General features: G+C 47.2%; 1 long non-coding RNA gene across 2 annotated transcripts in view; it reads right to left on the reverse strand.

The window, feature by feature from the left end:
* Nucleotides 1-9554: 9554 nt before the first annotated feature.
* The window catches only part of LOC135098330 (uncharacterized), a 50234-nt gene continuing 49789 nt past the window's right edge, over nucleotides 9555-9999 (reverse strand). For both annotated transcript variants that reach the window (XR_010266825.1, XR_010266826.1), the window contains exon 4: nucleotides 9555-9999. This exon is cut by the window's right edge and continues 208 nt beyond it. This is a non-coding gene — a long non-coding RNA (uncharacterized LOC135098330).

Here is a 9999-nt window from a genome sequence, read left to right on the forward strand (position 1 = left end):
TTCAATACTTTCAGCAGGGGAAGAAGACCACCAGCAGCAGCAGAGGAAGAGGAAGAAGGACCACCACCAGCAGAGGAAGAGGAAGGACCACCACCACCACCACCATCAGGAAGGTAGGGCAATGAAAATAAAATAAAATAATAATAATAATAATAGATTAATAGTAATAATTCAATAGTTTCAGCAGGGGAAGAAGACCAGCAGCAGCAGCAGAGGAAGAGGAAGAAGGACCACCAGCAACAGCAGAGGAAGAGGAAGAAGGACCACCACCACCACCAGCAGCAGAGGAAGAAGGACCACCACCACCATCAGGAAGGTAAGGCAATAAAAATAAAATAAAATAATAATAATAATAAATTAATAATAATAATTCAATAGTTTCAGCAGGGGAAGAAGACCACCAGCAGCAGCAGAGGAAGAGGAAGAAGGACCACCAGCAGCAGCAGCAGCAGCAGCAGAGGAAGAGGAAGGACCACCACCACCACCAGCAGCAGAGAAAGAAGGACCACCACCACCACCAGGAAGGTAGGGCAATAAAAATAAAATAAAATAATAATAATAATAATAGATTAATAAACTGACTCACTCAAGTAGGTTAACAATAGGCATAGGCTAGGATAGGTTAGCATAGGATAGGATAGGACAGAGTCAGTTTGTAATGGTCCATGTAGAGAACAGGGTAAGGAGGAGGAAACACCACCACCAGCAGAGGAAGAAGACCAGCAGCACCAGCAGATGAAGAAGAAGAAGAAGAAGGACCACCAGCAGCAGCAGTAGAGGAAGAAGAAGGACCACCACCACCACCACCATCAGGAAGGTAGGGCAATAAAAATAAAATAAAATAATAATAATAATAGATTAATAATAATAATTCAATAGTTTCAGCAGGGGAAGAAGACCACCAGCAGCAGCAGAGGAAGAGGAAGAAGGACCACCACTAGCAGCAGAGGAAGAGGAAGAAGGACCACCACCGCCACCAGAGGAAGAGGAAGGACCACCACCACCAGCAGAGGAAGAAGAAGGACCACCACCACCACCACCACCACCAGCAGAGGAAGAAGGACCACCACCACCACCACCATCAGGAAGGTAGGGCAATAAAAATAAAATAAAATAATAATAATAATAATAGATTAATAATAATAATTCAATAGTTTCAGCAGGGGAAGAAGACCACCAGCAGCAGCAGAGGAAGAGGAAGAAGGACCACCACCAGCAGCAGCAGCAGAGGAAGAGGAAGAAGGACCACCACCAGCAGAGGAAGAGGAAGGACCACCACCACCACCACCATCAGGAAGGTAGGGCAATGAAAATAAAATAAGATAATAATAATAATAATAGATTAATAATAATAATTCAATAGTTTCAGCAGGGGAAGAAGACCACCAGCAGCAGCAGAGGAAGAGGAAGAAGGACCACCACCAGCAGCAGCAGCAGAGGAAGAGGAAGAAGGACCACCACCACCACCAGCAGCAGAGGAAGAGGAAGAAGGACCACCACCACCACCAGCAGCAGAGGAAGAGGAAGAAGGACCACCACCACCACCAGCAGCAGAGGAAGAGGAAGAAGGACCACCACCACCACCAGCAGCAGAGGAAGAGGAAGAAGGACCACCACCACCACCAGCAGCAGAGGAAGAGGAAGAAGGACCACCACCACCACCAGCAGCAGAGGAAGAGGAAGAAGGACCACCACCACCACCAGCAGCAGAGGAAGAAGGACCACCACCACCACCAGGAAGGTAAGGCAATAAAAATAAAATAAAATAATGATAATAATAATAAAAGATTAATAATAATAATTCAATAGTTTCAGCAGGGGAAGAAGACCAGCAGCAGCAGCAGAGGAAGAAGGACCACTACCACCAGCAGCAGCAGCAGAGGAAGAGGAAGGACCACCACCACCACCAGCAGCAGAGAAAGAAGGACCACCACCACCACCATCAGGAAGGTAGGGCAATAAAAATAAAATAAAATAATAATAATAATAATAGATTAATAATAATAATTCAATAGTTTCAGCAGGGGAAGAAGACCAGCAGCAGCAGCAGCAGCAGAGGAAGAAGGACCACCACCACCAGCAGCAGAAGGATTACCATCACCACCAGCAGCAGCAGAGGAATAAGAAGAAGGACCACACCATCACCACCACCACCACCAGCAGAGGAAGAAGGACCACCACCACCATCAGGAAGGTAGGGCAATAAAAATAAAATAAAATAATAATAATAATAATAGATTAATAATAATAATTCAATAGTTTCAGCAGGGGAAGAAGACCAGCAGCAGCAGCAGCAGCAGAGGAAGAAGGACCACCACCACCAGCAGCAGAAGGATTACCATCACCACCAGCAGCAGCAGAGGAATAAGAAGGACCACACCATTACCACCACCACCACCAGCAGAGTAAGAAGGATCACCATCACTACCAGAGCAGCAGCAGAGGAAGAAGAAGAAGGACCAACACTACAACCAGCAGCAGAGGAAGAAGGCCCACCAGCAGCAGAGGAAGAAGATGCATCACCACCAGAAGCAGCAACAGCACCACCGAACTGACCTAGACAACTTCAAGCACCACCAAACTGGCTGACTCAGACAGGTTAAGGATAGGAAAGGATAGGATAGAACAGGTAGGATTAGGATAGGATATTATGGTTAGTTAGTTAGATGGTACATGTAGTTGTCAGGGTCAGGAGGAAGAAGCACCAGAAGAAGAAGCATCACCATCATCAGAGGAAGAAGAAGCATCACCATCATCAGAGGAAGAAGAAGCACCACCAGCAAAAAGAAGAAGTAGCACCACGAGCAGCAGCAGAAGAAGAAGAAGAAGGACCACCACCAGCAGCAGCAGCAGCAGCAGCAGCAGCAGAGGAAGAAGAAGAAGGACCATCACCACCACCACCAGCAGCAGCAGCAGCAGCAGCAGAGGAAGAAGAAGAAGGATAATCACCAAGCAGCAGCAGCAGCAACAACAGCAGCAGAGGAAGAAGAAGAAGGACAATAACCACCACCAGCAGTAGCAGCAGCAGCAGCAGCAGCAGCAGCAGAGGAAGAAGAAGAAGGACAATAACCACCACCACCACCAGCAGCAGCAACGGCAGAGGAAGAAGAAGGATAATCACCATCACCAGCAGCAGCAGCAGCAGCAGAGGAAGAAGAAGAAGGACAATCACCACCACCAGCAGCAGCAGCAGTAGCAGAGGAAGAAGAAGGACAATCACCACCACCAGCAGCAGCAGCAGCAACAGCAGAGGAAGAAGAAGAAGGACAATCACCAGCAGCAGCAGCAGCAGCAGCAGCAGCAGCAGAGGAAGAAGAAGAAGGACAATAACCACCACCACCACCAGCAGCAGCAACAGCAGAGGAAGAAGAAGGACAATCACCATCACCAGCAGCAGCAGCAGCAGGGGAATAAGAAGAAGGACCACCAGCAGCAGAGGAAGAAGATGCATCACCACCAGAAGGAAGAAGCAGCAACAGCACCACCGAACTGGCTGACTCAGACAGGTTAAGGATAGGATAGGACAGAATAGGTAGGATTAGGATAGGATATTATGGTTAGTTAGTTAGGTGGTCCATGTCAGGTGGTCAGGGTCAGGAAGAGGAGGAAGAAGCACCAGCACCACCACCACCAGAAGAAGAAGAAGAAGCATCACCATCATCAGAGGAAGAAGCACCACCACCAGCAAAAAGAAAAAGCAAGAAGAAGCAGCACCACCAGCAGCAGCAGAGGAAGAAGAAGGACCATCACCACCACCAGCAGCAGCAGAGGAAGAAGAAGAAGGACCATCACCACCACCAGCAGCAGCAGAGGGAGAAGAAGAAGGACCATCACCACCACCAGCAGCAGCAGAGGAAGAAGAAGAAGGACCATCACCACCACCAGCAGCAGCAGAGGAAGAAGAAGAAGGACCATCACCACCACCACCACCACCAGCAGCAGAGGAAGAAGAAGAAGGACCATCACCACCACCACCAGCAGCAGCAGCAGAGGAAGAAGAAGAAGGACCATCACCACCACCAACAGCAGCAGAGGAAGAAGTAGATGGATCACCACCACCACCACCACCAGCAGAGGAAGAAGAAGATGGATCACCACCAGCAGCAGCAGAGGAAGAAGAAGGACCATCACCACCAAAAGCAGCAGCAGAGGAAGAAGTAGATGGATCACCATCACCAACAGTAGCAGAAGGATCACCATCACCACCAGCAGCAGCAGAGGAAGAAGAAGGACCACCACCACCACCACCAGCAGCAGCAGAGGAAGAAGAAGAAGCAGCACCACCAGCAGCAGCAGCAGAGGAAGAAGGAGGAGGACTATCACCACCATCAGCAGCAGCAGAGGAAGAAGAAGAAGGACCACCACCACCACCAGCAGCAGCAGCAGAGGAAGAAGAAGAAGCAGCACCACCAGCAGCAGCAGCAGAGGAAGAAGGAGGAGGACTATCACCACCATCAGCAGCAGCAGAGGAAGAAGAAGGACTACCAGCAGCAGAGCAAGAAGGACCACCACCACCAGCAGCAGCAGCAGAGGAAGAAGTAGATGGATCACTACCTCCACCACCACCACCGGCAGAGGAAGAAGAAGAAGGATCACCATCACCACCAGCAGCAGAAGCATCACCATCACCACCAGCATCAGCAGAGGAAGAAGAAGGACCACCACCACCACCACCACCACCAGAGAAAGAAGAAGGACCACCATCACTAACAGCAGCAGAAGGATCACCACCAGCAGAGGAAAAAGGATCACCATCACTACCAGAAGCAGCAGAGGAAGAAGAAGGACCACCAGCAGCAGCAGAGGAGAAAAGACCACCACCACTAGCAGGGGAAGAAGAAGGACCAGCAGCAGCAACAGCAGCAGCAGCAGCAGGAGAAGGACCACAAACAGAAGGAAGAAGCAGCAGCAGCAGCACCACCGAATTGATCCTGACAACTTCAAGCACCACCAAACTGACTGATTCAAGCAGGTTAAGGATTGGATAGGATAGGATAGAATAGGATAGTATAGGATATAGTTGTCAGGGTCAGGAGGAGGAGAAAGAAGAACCAGCACCACAACCACCAGAAGAAGAAGAAGAAGCATCACCATCATCAGAGGAAGAAGCACCACCACCGGCAAAGAGAAGAAGCAAGAAGAAGCAGCACCACCAGCAGCAGCAGAAGAAGGACCACCACCACCAGCAGCAGAGGAAGAAGTAGGACCATCACCACCACCAGCAGCAGCAGAGGAAGAAGAAGAAGGACCATCACCACCACCAGCAGCAGCAGAGGAAGAAGTAGGACCATCACCACCACCAGCAGCAGCAGAGGAAGAAGAAGAAGGACCATCACCACCACCAGCAGCAGCAGAGGAAGAAGAAGGACCATCACCACCACCAGCAGCAGCAGAGGAAGAAGAAGAAGGACCATCACCACCACCAGCAGCAGCAGAGGAAGAAGAAGGACCATCACCACCACCAGCAGCAGCAGAGGAAGAAGAAGGACCATCACCAGCAGCAGCAGCAGCAGCAGCAGCAGCAGCAGAGGAAGAAGAAGGATCACCACCACCAGCAGCAGCAGAGGAAGAAGGACTATCACAACCACCATCAGAAGCAGCAGAGGAAGAAGAAGAAGGACCATCACCACCAGCAGCAGAGCAAGAAGAAGGACCACCACCAGCAGCAGCAGCAGAGGAAGAAGAAAAAGGACCATCACCACCACCAGCAGCAGCAGAGGAAGAAGTAGATGGATCACCACCACCACCACCACCACCAGCAGAAGAAGGAGAAGGATCACCATCACCACCAGCAACAGAAGGATCACCATCACCACTAGCAGAAGCAGAGGAAGAAGAAGGACCACCACCACCACCACCAGCATCATCAGAGGAAGAAGCACCACCAGCAAAAAGAAGAAGCAAGAAGAAGGAGCACCACCAGCAGAAGAAGAAGAAGAAGAAGAAGAAGGAGAACAACCACCACTAGAAGCAGAGGAAGAAGAAGAACCACCACCAGCAGAGGAAGGCGAAGAAGCACCACCACCAGAAGGAAGAAGCAGCAGCAGCACCACCGAACTGACCCTGACAACTTCAAGCACCACCAAACTGACTGACTCAAGCAGGTTAAGGATAGGATAGGATAGGATAGGATAGAATAGGATAGGATAGGATAGGATAGGATAAGATAGGATATGGTTAGATAGGTGGTCCATGTAGTTGTCAGGGTCAGAAGGAGGAGGAAGAAGCAGCAGCACCAGCAACAGAGGAAGAAGAAGAAGGACCACCACCAGCAAAGGAAGAAGAAGGACCACCACCAACAGAGGAAGAAAAGAAGGAGGACCACCACCACCACCACCACCACTACAGGAGAGGAAGAAAGGAAGCAGCATAACCACCAGCATTAGAAGCAGAAACATCACCGAACTGACCCTGACAACTTCAAGCACCACCAAACTAACTGACTCAAACATAGGATAAGATAGGATAGGGTAGGATAGGATAGGGTTAGTTAGGTGGTCCATGGATCATAAGGAGGACCAGCAGCAGCAGCAGCAGCAGCAGTAGAGGAAAAAGAAGGACCAGCAGCAGCAACAGCAGAGGAAGAAGCACCACCACCACCATCAGAAGAAGCAGCAGCACCACCACCGTCAGAGGAAGAAGAAGCGGCGCAATCATAGGAAGAAGCAGCATCACCACCATCATAGGAAGAAGAAAAAGAAGCAACTCTACCAGCATCAGCAGAGGAAGAAACAGCACCACCACAACCACCACCATCAGAGAAAGAAGCACCAGCACCACCACCACCACCATCAGAGGAAGAAGCAGCAGCACCACCACCATTAGAGAAAGAGAATGTATTAAAAATAGCTTACATTGTATTAATAATTGCTATCATTGACATGGGAGGGAGCATTTAAGATTAGATGGGATGATGGTACTGCCATCCAAAAAAAAGGTGAGATTGTTCATTACATTCCTTTTTTCTTTTTCATGTTCTGGGTTCAAACTTTATCTATTTATTTATTTATTTTATTTTTTTTTAATAAAAATGACTTCATTTTGGTTTGTAATTTCCATGTCTCGTGTACTCGTGAAGCTGGTGGTCAAAGCAACAAAAATCTTTTTGATAAAGATTGCTTCGGGAACACCATCAAGCTCCCATTCATAAACTCCATTTAACTTATAAGTCGGCATTATTTGCGTCTTTATCATTATTTCTTCTGGCCTTCCAATGCGGCAGGAGTGCTTGATAAGACGGCCGTATTGTTGGTCTCCAGAAGAGTTTCCTTCACACACGTCATGTGTGTGAAGGAAAAAAAAAAACATTCTTAAATTAAGGTTATTTGCTTTTTAATAATTATTAATTCTTACACATTTAAATCGCAAAGAAAACCCAAGCTTGCTTTCTTGTTAGGCTTAATCACAAGGCTGGGTCATAAGTCGTAAGTAATGGCATTGGGGCTTTGGACAAAATATAAGACTGTCAGCATTCATGTGGATGATCATGTCTGGAAACCGTACCTTCGCCTAAATCTACTATCTGTAAGATGTTTATGTTAATACTTAAACGTAATGCTAAGATATTAGTGCAGAGTAGAAATTAGTGATGACATGACAGGGGAGGCTGACTCACAGTGGCAGGTAGTTCCACAATGCAGCCACCTTCACACCACATGAAGACTTATGAGGTGGATTCAAGGGATGACCATGGGCAGCTGTCACAATGCCATGTAACCATTAGGCTGATACATAACCTGCTACCTGAATAACCCAGTACACTACCAGTGACACAAACCTCAGATACATTATGATCTCATCACACAAAGTAAGGGGGAACTTCCGAGTCTGCAAAAGTTACCTCACCTCTCAGGATCCTTAGGAAGGCAAATAAAGAACATGTCATTATTTCATTTGGAATTATTAAAACAGTAAATTGAGCATGATCGAATACCTATCTTGGCAACATATATGTTAATATGAAGCTGCGTGAGTGGACAAATCGCTTCTCTCTCCACGTTCTTCAGTGCGGCGGCTGAGTCCTCTATCCCTATGGTTGCTTGGCGGTGCTGCCTTCGCGTGACGACCAGCTCGTCCATTGGAGTGGTTCGTCCTCCTAATATACAGAGTCCTTAGTTTTAGTATTGCACAAGGCATCTTAAACCCTCTCAGTACTTCCTGGTGACACGACTGGTGCACACTCGTGGTATTACCAACAACACTTGGCAAAAGGCCACGAATAGAACCTTGGAGCAATTAACACCTGTGGTGTAGTTGGAGGAGCACTGGACTTACGAGTCAGTCGCGCAGGATGTGGCACAACTGCGCAATTTCTTCATGTGAGTCTACATAACGAAACAAATGGTCATCACTGGCGTACTGGATATTCTCTCTCTCTCTCTCTCTCTCTCTCTCTCTCTCTCTCTCTCTCTCTCTCTCTCTCTCTCTCTCTCTCTCTCTCTCTTTCTCTCTCTCTCCGTCTTAGAGCACAGCTAAGTTCATCTATCACAAATAACTCCATCCCGCCAGTCTTATCATGCACTTGTTATGGAGACTGACATATTTCATGTAGTTTCATGCCTGAAAGCACTTCTGCCACAATGGAATTAGTGTTGAAGGCCAGAAGAAATAATGATAAAGACGCAAATAATGCCGACTCATAAGTTGAATGGAGTTGATGAAAGGGAGCTTGATGGTGGTCCCGAAGCAACCCTTATCAAAAAGATCTTTGTCGCTGATCGTAAGGGACCTTTACGCTTTGAGCATTGCCCTTAAGCGATCTAAGGAATCTTTAGACCTTTAGACTTGTGACCATCCTGCCCCAGGGGAGAAACTGTGGACCTTTCATTGTGCCCGGGGTGTTGTGTTTGCGACTCACATCTGTGTCTACGTATTCTGGGTTATGCATGTACTGTTCCAGGTGTAGGACTAGTCCGTTAAATCTTTCCTGGCTTCTATGACATCCCTGTCCGCCTCACCGTGTCTTGCAATACGTAAGCTACCTTTTCTTGTCCATCCAGTATGTGTTCTGCTTTGTCTGACTATTATATTCTGTTCTCTACGTACTTTTGTGATCTGTTCTGCTCTATCCATATGTGATCTGTTTTGTTCTGTCCATCTATGATTTGCTCTGTTCTGCTCTGTCCATCTGTTTTCTGTTCTGTTTCCTTAACTGTCCATCTAATATCTGTCCTGTTCTATCTATGATCGGCCTTTATTAGCATTCAGGGCACTGCAAAGAATCGTTTGCATGGACACAAAAAAAGAACAGGAAGTTATTTTTATGAGTTTATCTTCTTCAGACGACAAAACTAATTAAAAAACCTTAGTACGTAAAAAATGTCTTAAAGGTTGCAAGTCATTATGGGAAAAAACTGTCTGGCTGTGAAAGGATTAATCGTTAAAATGTCTTCAACCTCAGCCACTCCCTAATCACTGATGCTGTATTGTTATCTCTCATTAGTTATACAGAAAAGTTTCCCTTACATTTACTGTGGCGGTGATGCTGAACGAGTCTATCACAATGATAGACTGAATATGAATAGACTGATATTCACTGAGGGCATGGTGGCGAGCAAGTGTGCCTTTAGAAATTTAGCCAGTACTGTAGCGATCGTGACGGGAGTGTCTGCTATTAGAGAGTTTGCCAGCATTTACTCCAGTGACGGTGGAGAGAGTCTTCTTCGTCACCTCTATCATCCAATCTTTATACGCGGTCGCTGTTTCTCATGAGCCGCCACCACCTGCCTGTGTCGCTACCCTGTCAGTATCCAGACCCTTCTCCCTCATGTTCGCTGCTACACAATCTTTCCACCTTACCTTGTTTCTTCCTCTCTGTCTTTTCCTTGTACTATCATATCTAGAGCACCTTCTCATCGCTTTTTCCATCGCTCTTAATGACGTGTCCGTACAAACTTAGTCTTGCCTCTTGTGTCTTTCCTGAAGTCTGTTCAAAATTCACCTTAGTAACAGTAGCGAGCAAGTGTGAGGAGAAAGTTAGCCAATACTTTCCCTGGCAAT

This window comes from Scylla paramamosain, unplaced genomic scaffold, assembly GCF_035594125.1.
Source record: "Scylla paramamosain isolate STU-SP2022 unplaced genomic scaffold, ASM3559412v1 Contig56, whole genome shotgun sequence".
NCBI classification, from domain to species: domain Eukaryota; kingdom Metazoa; phylum Arthropoda; class Malacostraca; order Decapoda; family Portunidae; genus Scylla; species Scylla paramamosain.